The sequence below is a fragment of the Tupaia chinensis genome, unplaced genomic scaffold (genome assembly GCF_000334495.1).
Source record: "Tupaia chinensis unplaced genomic scaffold, TupChi_1.0 Scaffold000061_1, whole genome shotgun sequence".
Lineage (NCBI taxonomy): Eukaryota > Metazoa > Chordata > Mammalia > Scandentia > Tupaiidae > Tupaia > Tupaia belangeri.
This window is the reverse complement of record NW_006159519.1, coordinates 1,331,966-1,350,660: the sequence shown is the minus strand read 5'-3', so window position 1 is coordinate 1,350,660 and position 18,695 is coordinate 1,331,966. Positions and strand designations below refer to the sequence as shown.

Here is an 18,695-nt window from a genome sequence, read left to right as displayed (position 1 = left end):
AACAGGCACAACGTCGGCCATCCTGGGAGCATTCCTGAAATGAGCATGGCTGTTTTCCTTTAGAAATATTCTACCTGGCCTGCACCTGAGTGCGTAGATCCCTAAGAACTCAAAAAACTCTTGACATCATTGTGAATAAACCCTTTTCTCCATTACAACTTATTTCTACTCAAACCAACGAGCCATGTGTTGAGGGTTAACTGTATGTGTTACACTGGCTGAGCCGTGTCCCTAATGTTGTGCTAGATGTTTCTGTGAAGGTGTCTTTTGGATAGATTAACATTTAACTCATGAGCAAAGCAGATGGCTCTTCCTAAGGGTGTATGGTCTTCATCCAAACCATCAATGAGCTGAATAGAACACAGTCTGACCTCCCCTGAGCAAGAAAGAATCCTGCCAGCAGACGCTTGCAGACGCGGCCTGCACTTTCCTCTGGGTCTCTGAGCCACAAGGCTACCCCGCAGCTTCCGGGCTTGTACTGCTGTGATTATGTAAGCCAGCTCCCAGAGATAATCCTCTCTACTTATCTATCTACGCATCATCTATAGCTAGTGCGCATGTGTGCAGGTCCTGCTGGCTCCATTTCTTTTGAGAACCCTAATAGACTTGTGCACCCACAAACTCCCAGGTCATATGGTTACCCTAAAGAAAGTAAGATGTCCAGAGGGAGTGGGGATGGAAATGGTGCAAGCTACCAACACTTTCTATTGTCAGAGAAAATAGATGGATTTGGGGACCAGCAGTTGGTGTAATGGCTATGTCTCTGGACTCCCATGTAGTTGACCATGGTTCAAGTCCCAAACCTGGTGGCTTAAACTCACGCCGGGTGCATGTGCATGTGCATGCATGCCCAAGATCCCGAGAGGAAAATGGAGGAGAAGGGGTTGCAGCATGGCCATCCCCCCTGGGGGGGTGTGTGATTTCTCGCTTTCTGTCTCTCTGGGTCTTTCTGGCAAGCACATGTGCCCTATACCAAGAACCTCTCCAAAAAAAAAGAAAAAAAGAAAAAGAAAAGAAAAGAAAAGAAAGAAAGGAAATAGATGGGTTTTAGTCACTAAAGATGAAAGGATTCTTTGAAATAATTTAAATCAGTGGTATTCGAACTTTTTCCAAACAAAATATGATACAGAATCCCCACAAACCAAAATGGAGTAAAGAGACCCACTTATTTCAACTGCCTGGTTCTCTTGGTGCACATACCCCAACCTGGAATGTTCTGGCGTGTGGCTTACAAACAAGATGAAAATCATCTCCCAGCAACGCGACCCTGCATGCCTCAGTCTCCCTTTGCTGCCGTGTGACTCAAGTCTCTGCCAACACACGCTTCTTATGTGCCTGGCTCTCGAACAGCTTAATAAGACAGAGTCACAAATTCAATAAAAACATTACTGCCAAACCAGGAACGTTTAATTTAATAACATTAATGCAATTTGCTAAATGACGTCGTGTGGCTCAAACAAAATTGCTACTGGTAACATAAATATGATAATGGCTTCTATGGAGAAATTTGTGTGCTTGACCTGCCTTTACTGTGGGGCAGAACTTAAATTCCCCGAGCCAGTTCCCTGTTAAAATTACAGAACGACCTTTATTTATTTATATGGGGCCCCGTTATATCACTTGATATGAATATTGTTGAGAACTTTCCAGCTTTTCCCCCCCAGGTACCCCAAAAGAATTAAGGAATATTGCCTGTTGGGCTGATGCCATGGTCTTATGGCTAAAGGGGCTGAATCCTACATGACCAACTACAGGGTTCAAGTCCTACAGCTGGTAGCTTGAGAAATATATCATGTGATATATGATATATGATATCATATATCATCCCTAAAGGAAGGAGAGATGGAGGAGAAGGGGTCAGCGTGACCATTTCCCTATAGAAGGTGCTTTCTCTCTCTCTCTCTCTCTCTCGTGTATGCATGCCCTTTAGCAATAATAGCAAAGTACTGCCTGCTATCACAGGGAAGATCCAAATGGACAGCCAGCTTCCAGGGGTGGGCAACAGTTCCTGGTTAGAAGGCGGTGGTTGGATAATTCAGATCAACATTTATGTGAGTTTCTATCAACACGAAAACAGTAACAGGAGAAGAAAGGCTGGTGTGGAGAATGCACTGGCATTCTGCGTCCAGCTGAGGGTGTGAGTTCTTCTTTTATTCTTGCAACTATTCCATCATTTGACATTTTTTGAATTAAAAAGTTGGGGAAAAAATTCTCATTGAGAACTGACAACCCCCAAGAATATGTCTGTACCCCCAGGGTGAGAAACATCGATTTATTCAGCTCTTTATTGTGTTGATTAGGAAACTCAGGCCCAGAGAGCTCAATGACAGGGATTTGACAATGATTATTAGTAGAGGATTGAGATTAGAACCTCAGTCTCCTTGTTCACCCTTGACCACACCTTCTAAGAATTGTAGGTTTAGAAACTTATCATTTTTTAATTTTATTTATGTATGTATTCTGAGAGAGAGTGGGAGAGAGAGAAGCACCCCTAACAGAGTCCTCATATTATGATCCAATCCCCAGCCTCAGCTGGGGGTCAGGGGCACGTCCATGCAGCACATACAGGGAGACCTTGGAGCGCGAACCCGCGGCCTTCCCATGTTGCCTCAGCACTGTGGAGTGTTGTGTTACCGCTGCACCACCGCAGCTGGCCTAGCACCCTGTGGTTGTCACAGAGGGTCTTACTTTGTTTTGTTTTTCTGCTATAAAACATTGGTAAGGATTTTACATTAGACCTGTATTTCCAGAATACTAACATTCCTAAGCTAATCTTCGAGAAGTTACAGGTCATATATGGAAACACACCGTGGTCATGGTTGAGGGTCCAGAACGGGAAGAGGAGTGAGACTTCACTCTGCTACAGAGCATGGTCTTTCTAAACAGAAAACAAACACCCACAGGCCCTCTTTGTCCTTGTACTCCAGCTACCACTGCGTTCTGATCCGGGCTCTCATACCTGAGGTTGGACAGGACTCGGGGCATGATCTGGGTCACACCCATGCCCAGACCCACCCTAAGGCAACTTCTGGGCTCTGGGTCCTGGCTCCAGCTTGGCATTTTAATTTCTCATCAGTAGAAAGATATATTAACTCTCGGGCAAGAGCAAAAATGAAAGCACTTTGGAAATATGAATATGAAATAAAATGCCAAAATGTCTTAGGAGATATGCCTATTATTTAAACCATTTCCCCGCAGGACAGGAATCTGGTCCCAGGGTTAGACATCTCTGTGACTCAAAGACATGATGACTGTCAAAAGGACTGACATTGATAAGAAATTGGTGAAGGGTCTGAGCAAATGCTATTTCTCTGGCCTACTGAGAGAGTCAAGTTCATGGGAAAAAGTGTGTGTGTCGGGGGGGATTCAAGTCCTGCTTAATGTGAAACACAGACACTTGTAGGTATTCATCAGAGGAAATTACACACAGAGAGGGCAATTCAAAGAGAACCTTATCCCCCCTACTGCAAAACACACAGAATTGAAAGATGTAGCAAAAGTGAACTATCCTTTGGTTTTCAATAAATGGCCCACAGTTTCTATAAACTATAATCTAGGGTTTAAGAGTCTGCATTTAGGATTAAGTTGTGGATAAACCCATCTGACCACAAGCTTAGACGTTGCACAATGTTTTCCACAAATGCTAGGTTCACAGTTCATTAGAAGGATCCTAGATGCTGGGCCGGGGTGCCAGCCAGCAGACTGGTGCCTTCAGGAGAGTCTGGTGGTGGAGAACAAGAGTCTGGTGGTGGAGAACAAAAGTCTGGATGCTGTCTGTGCAATTGGGAAACAAAAGTTTATAATCAGGCTGGGCAACTCCATTCGCGGTTTAATAACTCCACCTCCCTCTGGAACACAGAGGAAACCAGCCTGCGCTGGTCTGGCTGGGAGCTGATGGCCTTCAGGAGGCATCTCGCCCTGCTGCATGGTGCACTGACCAGGCCTTTCCATGAAGAGCATCAGCCACTGTGCTCACTCCTCTCACCCATCCTGTGGGTGATATCACCCAAGTTCATGGTCACATCCACCCTCCATCTGCTCCCAGGGCACATTTTCCAACCTGGATCTCCAATACGGATCTTCTATTGACATGTTCCAGATGGAGACGCCTGCTCCTTCTCCGTTTGTCCTTACCTCTGGAGCCACTACTAGACACCTGAGAGTTCTTTTTTGTTTTTCTTTTTTTGGGGAGAGGGTTTTGCTATAGGGTGCATGTGCTCACCAGAAAGACAGAGAGAGACAGAAAGCAAGAAATCACCCTCCAGGGGGTATGGCCATGCCGCAATCCCTTCTCCTCCATTCTCCTCTTGGGATCTTGGAAAAGTGAACTATCCTTTGGTTTTCAATAAATGGCCCACAGTTTCTATAAACTATAATCTAGGGTTTAAGAGTCTGCATTTAGGATTAAGTTGTGGATAAACCCATCTGACCACAAGCTTAGACGTTGCACAATGTTTTCCACAAATGCTAGGTTCACAGTTCATTAGAAGGATCCTAGATGCTGGGCCGGGGTGCCAGCCAGCAGACTGGTGCCTTCAGGAGAGTCTGGTGGTGGAGAACAAGAGTCTGGTGGTGGAGAACAAAAGTCTGGATGCTGTCTGTGCAATTGGGAAACAAAAGTTTATAATCAGGCTGGGCAACTCCATTCGCGGTTTAATAACTCCACCTCCCTCTGGAACACAGAGGAAACCAGCCTGCGCTGGTCTGGCTGGGAGCTGATGGCCTTCAGGAGGCATCTCGCCCTGCTGCATGGTGCACTGACCAGGCCTTTCCATGAAGAGCATCAGCCACTGTGCTCACTCCTCTCACCCATCCTGTGGGTGATATCACCCAAGTTCATGGTCACATCCACCCTCCATCTGCTCCCAGGGCACATTTTCCAACCTGGATCTCCAATACGGATCTTCTATTGACATGTTCCAGATGGAGACGCCTGCTCCTTCTCCGTTTGTCCTTACCTCTGGAGCCACTACTAGACACCTGAGAGTTCTTTTTTGTTTTTCTTTTTTTGGGGAGAGGGTTTTGCTATAGGGTGCATGTGCTCACCAGAAAGACAGAGAGAGACAGAAAGCAAGAAATCACCCTCCAGGGGGTATGGCCATGCCGCAATCCCTTCTCCTCCATTCTCCTCTTGGGATCTTGGCATGCACGCACATGCGCCCGGCCTGAGTTTAGGCACTGGGTCTGAGACTGGAACTGCATTGGAGTCCAGCGACATAGCCATTACACTAACTGCTGGTCCCGACATCTGAGAGTCCTTGACTCTTCCTAGCAGCCTCATAAATATTTCCAGACTCTCCTCTTTCCCCCATCTATCTATGGCTGGCTGTGTTCTCGCACTCCCCACACTGCTGTGCTCCCTAGCATGTTCCCCTGCCTTGAGCTTGTTCTTTTTCACTCTGTCCTTCAGGGGCTCCTCACTGCCCACAGGAGTAAACTCAAGCTCTTCAGGATAGCAGTGAAGGTCGTGCAGCCTGACTCTTACCTCTCCTTGACCCAACTCTTGAATTTCACCAATGCCTGAGTATTGGAATCCTGCACATTCATCGTTTTGTTTCCAGACCACATTTTTGGGGGGATAGTCCAAAGTTCACTTATTTATTTCTTCCATGAGAGGGATACACACACACACACACACCACACACACACAGAGAGAGAGAGAGAGAGAAAGAAAGAGAAACAGAGAGACAGAGAAATAGTACCCCCAAGAGAGTCTTCAATCCATAGTTCACCCCCAGGCTCAGCAGCCAGGATCATGGGCAAGCATGCCCACCACACACAGAGGGCTTGGGACACAAACCTAGAGCTTCCCCTATGGCTTCTGGCCCACATGCCGTGTTTCATGCTTCTCCTTGTACCGGAAATGCTTTTCCCAGCATCACTTCCTTGCTTCGTCCAGCTCACTGCTACACCCCACTCATCTTCTCAGGCTTGTTCAGGGGCTCAGTCTTCCTGCATGTGGTCCTCACTTTCCCTTGCTGGGTTTGGTGTGATCCCTTGGCACAACCACAGCACCCCCAAGACACCTGTGTCATTTCTCCTGTGTCCTTGTTTTATAGTGATCTCTTTATGCTCACACAGTCATTTGTGAGCAGAGACGTCTCTCCAGTATCCAACAAAACTGAACTGCAAACCTTCCTGGGAGCTTCAATGGCCCCAGTCAGTGCCTACTATACCAGAGTTCATGATAGAAATTCGTTAAAAACTTGTTTGATTTCTACCTTGAAAAAAATAATTAGCTGATTACTACACACTAACTCCTGTTAATGACGTGACTGTCCCTACAAGGCTACCCTCAGTGACCCCTTTCCTGTGCATATCCCCTTTCTCTTTTCAACCCTTCCATATTTTAGTAACTCTGAGAGGAGGAGTTTCAGACTGGCAAGGAGAAGACAGTATTGCAGAAAGAGGAACTGGTTACAGGCCCCTAGAAGTTGGAGACCTCTTTCTTTCTTTCCTACCTGGCTAGGATGAGAGTTGGACAGTCCTTTGGAAAGTGGCTTTTTTTGTTTGTTTGTTTATTTTTTTCTTTTGTGGTGTGTCCCTTGCAGTTTAAATAGAAGCCATGGGTGTCTGTGGCCAGGGAGAACTGGTGGCAGAAGAAAAAAGGATTTGTGGCATCTCCCTCCCTTTGACATCTTTCCTTCCCATTTTTATTTTTCCAAGCTGATGTTCGATTATTACTGGTGTCCGCTTGGGCTATCACTCAAGACAGTAACAATTGTTTTTTTATTTGTATTTTTACTTTTATTTTTTAATTGCCAGAGTCATGTGTGCCTGCCAGAGAGAGAGAGAGAGAGAGAGAGAGAAAGAATGAATCACTCCCATGAGGTGTGGTTACACCACTATCCTTTTTCTTCCATTCTTCACCCCATGAGGATTTGGGGGCACTCCCACACAGGTGCCTGGCATGTTTTGCAAGCTGCCACAGTCAGAATTCGTGGTCAGCCGTGTGGGATCTGGTTGCCTATACACAGCGCTTAACCAGCTCACAATCAGAAATGTTTATGGTACAATGAGGACATTTTTATTCTATATTTGCCATGATACTGGCAATATCTGTTGCTGTCAGATACTGGTTTTTTGTTGTTGCTGATAGTAGAATGAGTGAGAGAGAGAGAGAGATGCAGCCTCCCTAGACCCTGGACCTCCTGTAAGCCCCTTCCTCCAGTCCTCCAGCACCGTCCGAGAGACCAGGGATTCAAACTCTTGTCGGCACATGGCTTCCAGCACTGCAGCCTGGCACACTGCCGCCTGTGCCCTAATGACTGGGCCTGCTGTCAACATATGTAAAATCCTAGCCCCAGTAATCACTTCTCAAGTTTAAGCACTAAATGGGAAATCACCAAGCCAGGATAGGGACATTAAAATGAGCATTTTCTTTATTGGTTTTTATTAAGAAGTCATGCTTGCGTAGTGGCTCATCAAAGCATAACCGAAGACGAGACCATGAATAGGCACACCCCTGCCTTCAGCTCTCCACAGGGCTCATCTGCTAAGGAAGAGGCTTGTAGCTCCAGTCCTTGAGTTGGATTCAGGAGCCTTGGATCTGGAGTTGCACCCCAGCCTTGTAGCTGACTTCACTCAGTCCCTTTTTCTAAGGTGTAGGTGATTGCCCTCCTCTTCCTGCCTACCACGTTTGCTTTATGGAGAAGCAGGGTACATGGCGATGCTCCTGCCACCCTCCCTTTTTAAGTTTTTGTTGCAGGGCACATGTGCTTGTCAGAAAGAGACACAGAGAGAGGGAAAATGAGAAATCACCTCCCAGGGGGGATGGTCCTGCTGCAGTCCCTTCTCTTGGGGTTTTGGGTACACTTGTATACAGGCCCAACATGTTTTTTAAGCTGCCGGGTCTGGGACTCAAACCATGAGGTTGGCCATGTGGGATTCAGCCACCTTAACCACTACACCATGAGATGGCTCACTCACCCCTTTAAAAAGCTCTCTTAGAGTCAGGCATCTGCTCTGCTCCTCTTGTCCCTAGGGATCCTCACATGAATGTGTTCTGAGCCATGATCTCAAGATCAACTGGGTCAGAGCGCCTCGGTGGGCTCCCAGGAGAAGGAGGAAGGCAAAGCCGGGTTACACCCTCTCCCTGCCTCCACCCGATTGCCCTCCATTGTGATTTTCCCTTCCTAGTCATGGTTTTTCTGCAGACTCAGACACTTGGTGCTCTGGAGCTGCCCACGCTGTGCTTCTCAGAAAGGCAGAGCAAGGAGCTGCGGATATGCCCGTCCGGACTCCCTCTCACCCTGCAGCATGTGCCTCTCCAGGCAGTTGGGTCTCCTCTCCCTTGAGGGTAGTCAGACCAGCTCATACTGGCTTCCTGGCACCCCCTGAGGTGGCGCCTTCTTCCTAGCCCCGGGCTCTCCCACGACACTGCCTGGTGGCCTGGCTGGGATCCAGCATTGTGCTGAGGAGCGAGGAACCAAGTGTTGGTGGGAAATATTGAGCAATGGCCCAGGGATTACGGTGATGTGGATTCTCCCTCAACTTAATCATAGGTATAGACAGTTAAACACTAGATTACAGGCATCAGAACTGTCGACTGTTTACTAAAAACCAAGGAGACAGCACAGTGTTATCCAACACTACATATTCATTAAGGAGAAAAAGGAAGTGGTTTTAATGTCCCCACAGCATGTAATTCCTCTGATGAATATCCATACACTGTATGTTTTGTGTCAAGTGCAAGTTAATTTTCCCTCTGGCTCTTTCCCATGAACTTGCCACTAGGCCATAACTACTTCATCTCAGCACCATGGGAGTCCCAGAAAACTCTTACCAAATTACAGTCCTGGAAGCATTCCTTCTCAGCCAATCCCCACCTTCTTTCTGTCAGCTCTAGGTGTTCGTGCCTTTGGCTCTGTAAACCCTCTACCTCTTCATCAGTCTTTCCTGGGGCCCCACACAGGGGACAAGACGTCCTCACAGTTACCACTCTGTCTCATTATCTCCTCAACAACTTCCTCCCATGAACTCTTTGTCTGACTTCCAGGGAATCTCTTCTTATGTCTACGTTATAGAAACACAAGAAAAAAAATCCAGCAATGAACTCAGTTCCATTTACCTATGTGTTTTAAATGTATAATTTGGGAGATTACCATCAAACCCTATTCTTCAATATTTTCCTGTTACAAGGACCTCTCTGATTTACATCTTAAACAAGAATCACCATCTTTCAATCAGGGATTCGACATCTCACCAAAGGGTCCGTGATGACTACTCTGAAGAAGCACAGAATGTCTCCTTCTATGAACAGAGATTAGTATGCATGATGTTTAACTGAATTATTGAAATATAATGAGATGGTGTTCTGTTGAAAAATTGTTACCTGATTATGTGACTGGGTGAGGTCCCTGCTCAGTCAGAGGCGTTCCTCCTACCTCATGCACTCTTCCTGCCCTCCTGAAACCTGCACTCTCACCTCCCCCTCTCTGCTTTGGAACAACTTCTCTCTCTCTCTTGGGTCAAATACATAAACATGCTCTAGCAGTTCTTGTCTTTAAAATACGCAAAACCATGTGCCATCTGTTGGACCCTACTGCTCCTTGATGCCACAGCTCCCTTAGCCATTAGTCAATCTGCCTCATTTCTTACTGACAGTTTGTCTTTAGTTCCTGTCTCATATTGCTCCCCTCCTATTCTCTCCTTAACCTGCACCATTGAGTACTAAAAAATACACTTTCTAATTGGGCGGTTAAAATGCAAGGTGGCCAGCTGGTGGCATGGTGATAACACGCTGCTGAAATGAAACTGGGTCCATAGGGAAGAGGTCAGATTCGGTTCTCTAGCTGGCCTGTACACATGCATGCATTCATGATCCTGGCTGGCTGGGGGGATTTGCTGTGAGCGCCGTTGAGGGTGCCTGTACTTCTCTCTGTGTGTCTCTCTATATCTCACTTTCATAAAATAAATATACTTAAAAAATGCAAGGGGTTTTTCTATTACTAGAAGGACAGAGAGGAGAGTCACATTGAAGATAGCTAGCCGTCTGCCACGTCCTCTGCTCCACAAGACCACGAGACCGTGAGATGTTTAGCTATGAGTTAGGGTAAACTTGCATACGTATCTATACACATAAAAAAGCATATATGTAAATACATATATCTGTATACATATATATGTGCGTATACACATATATGTGTGTATACATGCATGTGTGTATGTATATACATATATGTGTATATATATGTGATTGATGGATATTATTTTTTCCTTTTCTTGAGTGATAAGTTATCTAGGTTGACAGTTGTTTTTTCATACTTAAAAAATATATATCTGCTCATTATTGCTAATGAGAGATATCTGTTAACAGTCTAATTGTTTCTTTCTCTGAACTATCTTTTTTCCCTTGCTGCTTTTAAGACCTTCTTTGGGCTGGCTCTGTGGTCTAGTGGGTGGGGAGCTGGATTCCATGTGGCTGACATGGGTCAGATCCCTGACCTGGCGATTGGGCACATATGTGTGCATGCCCGAAGCCCTGACAAGATGGAGAAATGGAAGAGAAAGGATTGCAGTGTGACCAGGTCTCCCTGGAGAGAGGCTTTCTCCCTTTGTCCCCCCCCCCACCCCAGACTCCCATCTCTCATTGATGCCCATATGTTCCCTCTGGCAATTAAAAAAAAAGAGAGGCCTCTGTGCTTTGCTGGTGTAGTTTCACAATGGTGGGTCTTGGAGTTCATTTCATGCCGTTTAGCTTGGGATTTATTGAATCCTTACGTTTGAAGATTCGTGTCTTTCATCAACTCCAGAAAATGTTTGAGCATTCTTTTTCTTATGCCATTCCAATTACTGCGCTTTAAACCTCCTCATTCTGTCCTTTACCATGTTTGTTTTTCTCTTCCATGTGATTCATGTCTGTGCCTCTCAGTACTGAATTCTGGATAAGATCTTTGGGTGTTTTCCTGTTCTTAATTCTTCCTGTCTCTTCTGTTTTCAATGAAAAAAAGTGTTCTATTAAAACAGAGTCAAGTCTTACTTCAAAATTTACATGGGGCTGGATGGTGACATGGTGGTAAAACACTCTGTGAGGCAGACCCACATCCAGAGACCCCTCCCCTCCCAGACCCACATCGAGAGACCCCTCCCCTCCCCCCCCCGCCCCCGAGCACACTGGGTACCTGGTGCCCATGGTCCAGGACGGCTGAAGCTGTGGGTGGAGGAGGGCAGCAAGACTCTGTCGAGGGTTCTGGCTCTCACTCTCTATCTCTATCACTCATAGAATAAATAAATCAAATTTAAAATATTTACACACATACACACAAACACACTCTCAGATCCTTGAGGATTTCAACCTTAAACTGCTGAACTCTGGGTAAGGGGCTCTTCTTTCTGCTCTTCTTGGCACAGGAGTGAATGATCCTTCAGTCCCTCAGGACAGGCAGGGCCTCCCCAGGGGTCTGGCTCCGAAAGGAGACAGACCGGGGTGGGTGCTTCTTGGCTTCAACATTCTCAAAGAGAGACACTTGACTTCCTAGGCCCTGGAAATCATGATTTATTGCAATTCTTTTGGCTCTGTCAAATCTTCCTTTGAACCTTACCCCTGGTATTAATTTCCATTATTATTATTACTATTTTATTTTTAGAAATACCATGTTTCTTTTCTTAAGTCTGTCTAGTATTTTTGGTAGTATCTTTTTTTTTTTTTTTTGCTTATGTTTTTGATTCCTTCTTTATTTCTTTAGAAAGGGTGAACGGACTCATTCTCTATGTTACAGGAGATCATTCTGAGCTCAGATGCCCCTGGGGGCCTCACCGTGCTGTGGCCCCTCTGCCACCTCTTGTCATGAGAGCTCATTTGCGTGTGTGCTTTGTCACTGGCGCTGTGTGCTGCGTCCTTTTGGTTAGGCGTTCTCTGTTTAAGTTTGTGCAGCTTTGCTTGAGTGTGCAAACCTCCAAAAAAGTTTCATCTTTACTTTCGGTAGGTGCCCTCGGCCCAAGACCACGCTAAGTTCAAGTTCTCAGTGCTGGGATTTCTGGACAGCTCAGGGGCTTACACTCATTTCCCAAGTCCATGCTAGGGAAGGCTGTGCTTAAATAGTTCCCGGGAACTTCCCCCACCCCCCGCATCTGGAGCCAAAGCAGGCAAATATCTTTGTCATGATTGGTGTGTAGAGTTTTTCAAGTTTACTTTTCCACCGAGGGTGGCAAATATTGGGTTGCTGGAAAAGTCAGGACGTATTTTTCTGTGTTTCTATGCAAAAATGCACGACTTTTCCAACATATGTGAAGAGCAAGTGTGTATCATTTCCAGCTTCTTAAATTGTGTAGACCCAAGGACTCATCTCCTTATCTGTAAGGACATTAAGTCCCAGGGTTCAGCCCAGCCCCTGTAGCACAGCAGTAAAGCATGTGCCCTGTGGGCCGGAGGCTGTAGAGTTGACTGTGGGCTCGTTTCCATGGGTCCAGCTGGCAATGCTCCAGGTGCACGCATGGGCATCTGGGACCCTCAGAGGCTGCAGGGCTGGGAAGGGGGACTGCAGCATGTTGAGACCCTATTGAGGGTGTTTTTCTTTCTCTTGCTCTCTCTCTTGCTCGCTCTCTTGTGCATGTGCATTCACTCTGTGTCATAAAACAAGAAAAGAAATCCAGAGCTCAGAGCTGGATGGTGGCTCAGTAGTAAAACATAGTGCTCTGTGAGGATGACCCACATGGGAAGGTTCTGGGCTCATGTCCAGAGACCTCCCTGGGCACTCATGTGCCCAAGACCTGGGCTGGCTGAGGCTCGGGGTGTGTGGTGGCATCAAGATCCTGGTGGGGATGCTTATCTCTCTCTGTCTCTTTCTGTCTTTTGCTCATGGAATGAATGAATGAATGAATAAATAGAAATAAAAACTTCAAAGAAAAATTCAGAGCTCTTAGAAACAGATTGGTAAACTCCATGGGGCATGCACAGAGGCCTCAGGACATGCTTACTACTGTGGTTTCCTGGTCTCTCTTCATCTTTGACTCCTGAGAATCCCCACACACACTTTCTTTTTTGTTGGAGAGGTTTTTGCTACAGGTCTTGTGCGCTCACCAGAAAGACAGAGAGGGACAGAAAGTGAGAAATCACCCCCCAGGGGGGATGGCCACGCCGTAATCTCTTCTCCTCCTTTCTCCTCTTGGGATCTTGGGCACGCATGCACACGTACTCAGTGTGAGTTTAAGCCACCCGGTCCAGGACTCGAACCGCAGTCAACTACATGGGAGTCTAGCGACATAGCCATTACGCCAACTGCTGGTCCCCACCCCCCTGCTTTTTTGAAAGTGCAGTCAAATATTTAAAATAAAAAAGATTACATCCAATATTTTTCATTCCTTTAGTTAGCATTGTTTTAGCAAGATTGTTTCCAATTAGTGGAAAAGAAGTTTGTTCTCACAGTCAAAATCACTCCATCTTTAGTGAAATTCTTTAGTGAAAAAAGAAATGTTACCATAACCATGGGGGAGAAAAGTGTGGAATTTAATATACCTAAATATATAAATGTTGCTAACATCCTGGACTGGGTTATAAAACCAGACAGGGTGACAGGATGCCTGAATTAGGTTATACTCTATTTAAACAAGTTTATTTTCTATAATTTAATTCAAAAAATGATATATATGCATATTCATGCACACAAATATGCATGCATATATGGACATATATATATGCATCACACACATATATGTGATATATCAACATATATGCATTGCATACATATATGTGTTATTAACATATATGTGCACAACACACATACATGTGATATATTAATATATACGTACAACACACATACATGTGATATATTAACACATATATGTGCATTGCACACATATATGTGATATATTAACATATATATGCACTGCACGCACATATGTGATATATTAACATATATATGCATTGCACACATATATGTGATATATTAATATATATGTGCATTGCACACATATATGTGATATATTAACATATATATGCACTGCACGCACATATGTGATATATTAACATATATATGCATTGCACACATATATGTGATATATTAATATATATGTGCATTGCACACATATATGTGATATATTAACATATATATGCACTGCACGCACATATGTGATATATTAACATATATATGCATTGCACACATATATGTGATATATTAATATATATGTGCATTGCACACATATATGTGATATATTAACATATATATGCACTGCACGCACATATGTGATATATTAACATATATATGCATTGCACACATATATGTGATATATTAATATATATGTGCATTGCACACATATATGTGATATATTAACATATATATGCACTGCACGCACATATGTGATATATTAACATATATATGCATTGCACACATATATGTGATATATTAATATATATGTGCATTGCACACATATATGTGATATATTAACATATATATGCACTGCACGCACATATGTGATATATTAACATATATATGCATTGCACACATATATGTGATATATTAATATATATGTGCATTGCACACATATATGTGATATATTAACATATATATGCACTGCACGCACATATGTGATATATTAACATATATATGCATTGCACACATATATGTGATATATTAATATATATGTGCATTGCACACATATATGTGATATATTAACACATATGCATTGAACACATGTATGTATGTGATATATTAACATATATATTCATTGCGCACATATATGTGATATATATATATTTTATATATATATCCTTGCTTCCGTAACATTCTGCTCCAGTGTTGGTGTAACTGTAGGAGTCAAACTGAAGACGAGTTGGGAAACAGACTGCATCAAAGAAGGAAAGCAAGATGTCTACGCAGGAGAAGGAAGTGTGGGATGCTCGGAAATCTCTGCTGTTCAATGTCACCGTTGGGTGGAAAATTGGGATCTAGACCCTGGGTACTAAGCAGGTCAGGCCTGCTCTCAGCCGAACTTAACGGCGTCCTACAAGGACGAGCCGCATGCAATGGAGTGGTTGGGCAGTTCTCTCACTACAGCGGACGCCCTTGGCTGCTGGGGAGGGGGGGACCCTGTGAGCACACTCTTTTTCCCAGAGCATGCACTTGCTTACATAGCTAGCTCCCCTGGCCCACTGGCTCACGGCACAGAAGCCACTTCCATGCAGGGCCAAACTGGGGTTCTTTAGCACAGCACTGAGCAATCTGAGGGAAGCTTCTTCATCTTGGTGGTGAGGACGTGAGCAGTAGCAGGGCCTGGGGGAGACGTTTTCTATCCCGAGGGACCACTGGATCTGCTTCCTTCAACCCCGAGAGGTTCAGAATGTGTGAGTGTGTGTGTGTGTGTGTGTGTGTGTGTGTGTGTTGTGTGCGCACGCGCACATGCTGCTGTGAGCGAGCCTCTGCTTGCCATTTTCCTCCCACCTTCCCTGTCAGCACTGATGACAGCCTTGGGCTAAGTGAGAGCTGGGTTTGAGGCCATCAGTCCCAGCTAACACCAGCTCTGTGGATTTAGAAGCTCCGCGCCTCGCTCCCTCCAGGGCAGAACGTGGGTAATAACAGCTTGCATCCCACGCGAGGCCTAGCTAAGACAAGGTGAGGCGCTGCCGTGTGTCTTGGCTCACGTTGGGCACTTGAGACACGTAAGCTCCCAGCCCGATGGGTGCTGGTGCTGGGGCAGAGCAGCTGTGGAAAAAGTGAGCAAGAGAAACTGCCCCGGGCTCTGGCTTCACTTGGCCTAGCGCTGTCTTGCTTTGTTTTTCCTTCCTGCTAATTAATTCCTCACTCCCAGCACAGGATGTGGTGCTCTCCTGTATCCTTCCTGTGTCCTGGCCCTGCCACTCACTAGTTAAGTGACCTTAGAAGACCACGTCACTTAGGACGGGTCAGAGAGCAACACAGCTCTGCACTGCACGTGAGGCCGTGTGGCCCGCCCGAACGAGGTTGGCGGAGGGCCCAAGGACGCTATGTCCCCACAGCCGCCGAGTGGTCCAGGAGACTCCCAGCACCAGCCCCACAGCTGCCCCAGCAGAAGGAGAGTCCACAGCCCCTCGGCCTGTGCCAGACGTCACTCTCCTCCTGACAGATGAGCCAGAACTAGGTCTAGCCCTCCTCACCGTCCCCGGTGCCTCATGTTCCTTATCCACAGAGTGGAGCTAAGACTTCCAGGACTATTAGGAGGACTTAGGGTGCATCTACCAGGGTCCTGGCAGGAGACAGATGGCATACTGGCAAGAATGTATTGTTTCTAGAAGACAATCCTTAATGGGACCGGTACAGAGGTGTGGGCAGACTTAAGGGAACCGTTGAGGGATGTGTCTAAGGTCAAATTCCTTTGGAGCGCAGCAAGCCCGGCTGGAAAACAGAGGTTAACAGGGAAGTACTTTGTAGAGGTCAGGGCTCTGGGTGTTTAGAGAGGAGGGGAATGACCAGCACTTGCAGTGGGTGTTCAATAAACATTCATTCAATTAGCAAGGCTTGGCCAATGTGCCCATTCAGTGCAGCTGGTAGGTGGCTCACCCCACCCCACCACACCACACCTTGGTCTGGCTCCGTTCTCCCATCTTCCCCTCCTGTTCTGTGAAGCAGCTCGCAGATGGGCTGGCTGCAGAGCCCAGGTTGCAGCACAAATCTGGTTGACAGGTCTCTGTGACAAACGTCACAGTCACCATGCATGCACATGCCCCGACGGCACTCGGGCCTGCACTCTTGCTGGTACAGCTTCGGTAGCTTCACTTTGATACGCTTGGCTCCCTGCTACCCACTGGAAGGACGAGGAGTAACTCGGGGCCCTAGGAATCCAAGCCCTTGCTCCTGCCATAGTCCCTAATGGCCTCGCTGCTCTGGGCTGACCCCATCCCAATTGTTCCACCCCCATTTTAATGACATCTGAAGTTTCCCTCCTTCATAGAGAAAAAAAATCCAAACTCCTGGGTTTGTTCTTAAAAGTTACTGTTCCTTTCTCACCTCCACAGCACCTCCTGCTAAGGAAGACCCCAGCTACAGCCAGTATGCACGGTCTCCTACCACCTCCCTCCTTGGAGATTGGCTCCGGACAGACACCCATGTGCCCAGGCCACTTGCTGAAGTCCTGCCTCTCCTTTCAGGGCCAGGCCAACACCAACCTGTGTCAAACTCTCCCTCCATCCTCTCAGAAGGAAAAGAAATCCCTTTTTATTCTCAATATTCTTAGTGACTATTGTCTGCCTGGAGCTTGTAATTCATGTGTTTGTCACCTGCAGCAGATTATGAGCATCACCAAATCATCTTTTTTCTCTTTCTTGTGTTTTTTTTGTATCTACTATATACTTAATAAGTATTTGTGGAATTAGAGGAAATCCATTTTGAACCTTTTTCTAACATCACTCCAATGAGAGTTGGGAAAGGAGAAGGTTCCCTTGCTTGGTATTTAATTTAGATATTCTGTGCACGGAGATTTAGTGTGCATGGAGCCCAGCATTCTGGGTGGCGCCCCTACCACTGGCTTTGCAAAGCACAGGCCACACAGTCTGGTTCTGGCTGATGACTTTGTGACCTTCCATGTCAAATTGTGACCTTCCATTGAAAGCCAGCATGAGGCATGGAGGCTGAAGGTCTGGCTCTCCCTAAGGTACCTGTCAAGAGGGACTCAGAGATTTGCTCCAGGGAGTTTGCGTATAAGGAATTCCAGCAGGAGAGGGTGAGCTGCCAGGAACCCTGCTCGCCTCCCATGAGCCTTCCAGCCAATGATTTATTTGCAAAAATGTCTTCTTCACTATTACTAAGGAGGGTTTGCTTCCCTTGGACATGGTCGGGGGAAATGCAGGCAGCCGTCCGTCCACACTGAGACGGGCTTTAAAGCCTCAGCCCAGCTGTTCTGCTCTCTTGCGTGCCCCAGGAAGTTGGCAACGGTTTCCTGTTGCTCTGCCGTGCCCCTGCTGCTGCCCCAGAACATCAGGAGACTGCTCCTCCCTATCTCTCCCTCCTTGAAGCGCAGCTTAGAAATAATATCCTGTGTTTGTGTAGCATGTTCCAGCAAGACTCCCAGAGCCCTTTGCAAACATCAGCTTATTGTTCACACGCCTCTCCTCCTTCTCACCATGTCATGGCAAAGCAATGATGGAAGGAACAGGACGTCTGGTGGAATGGGAGAACTGCATTTGGAATATGAAACAGGAGGTTTAAAAAAAAAATGGGAAAGATCAGAAAGCGTAAGTTCCAGAGTTCAGAATAAAGTTGCCCTGGAATGTTCCTTAAGATTCTGACCACTTTTTTGGTGACATTTCAGTATGGTGCAACTGCTGTCTAACACTGTAGGGAATGGCAGATGTACTGCATTTTGCTAGCTGGATATGATCATTAAAATCACTATTTCATTGGGACCAGCAGATGGCGTAATGGCTACATTGCTGGACTTACATAGTTGGCCGGGGTTCAAGTCCTGGACCCCGTGGCTTCAACTCACACCAGAAGTGAGTGCGTGCATGCCCAAGATCCCAAGAGGAGAATGAAGGAGAAGGGACTGTGGCGTGACCACCCCCCAGGGGGTGATTTCTTGCTTTATGTCTGTCTCTCTCTGTCTTTCTGGTGAGCACATGCACCCTATAGCAAATCCCCCCCCCAAAAAAAGATCACTATTTCATTTTTGCATAGAACAGACTGCTATAAGAAGCCTGTTATTTTTTGTTTGTTTGTTTTAGAGGTTTTTGCTATAGGGCGTGTGTGCTCACCAGAAAGACAGAGAGACAGAAAGCGAGAAATCAC

The 18,695-nt window shown here is 46.0% G+C and overlaps 1 long non-coding RNA gene across 1 annotated transcript in view; it reads left to right on the top strand.

Annotated features, from left to right (window-relative positions):
* LOC102498541 (uncharacterized) overlaps positions 1–17,071 on the top strand; it is a 32,054-nt gene extending 14,983 nt beyond the window's left edge. Inside the window, exon 3 of the long non-coding RNA XR_333494.1 lies at positions 16,928–17,071. This is a non-coding gene — a long non-coding RNA (uncharacterized LOC102498541). The remainder of the gene's footprint in view (positions 1–16,927) is intronic.
* The last annotated feature ends 1,624 nt before the right edge of the window (positions 17,072–18,695 follow it).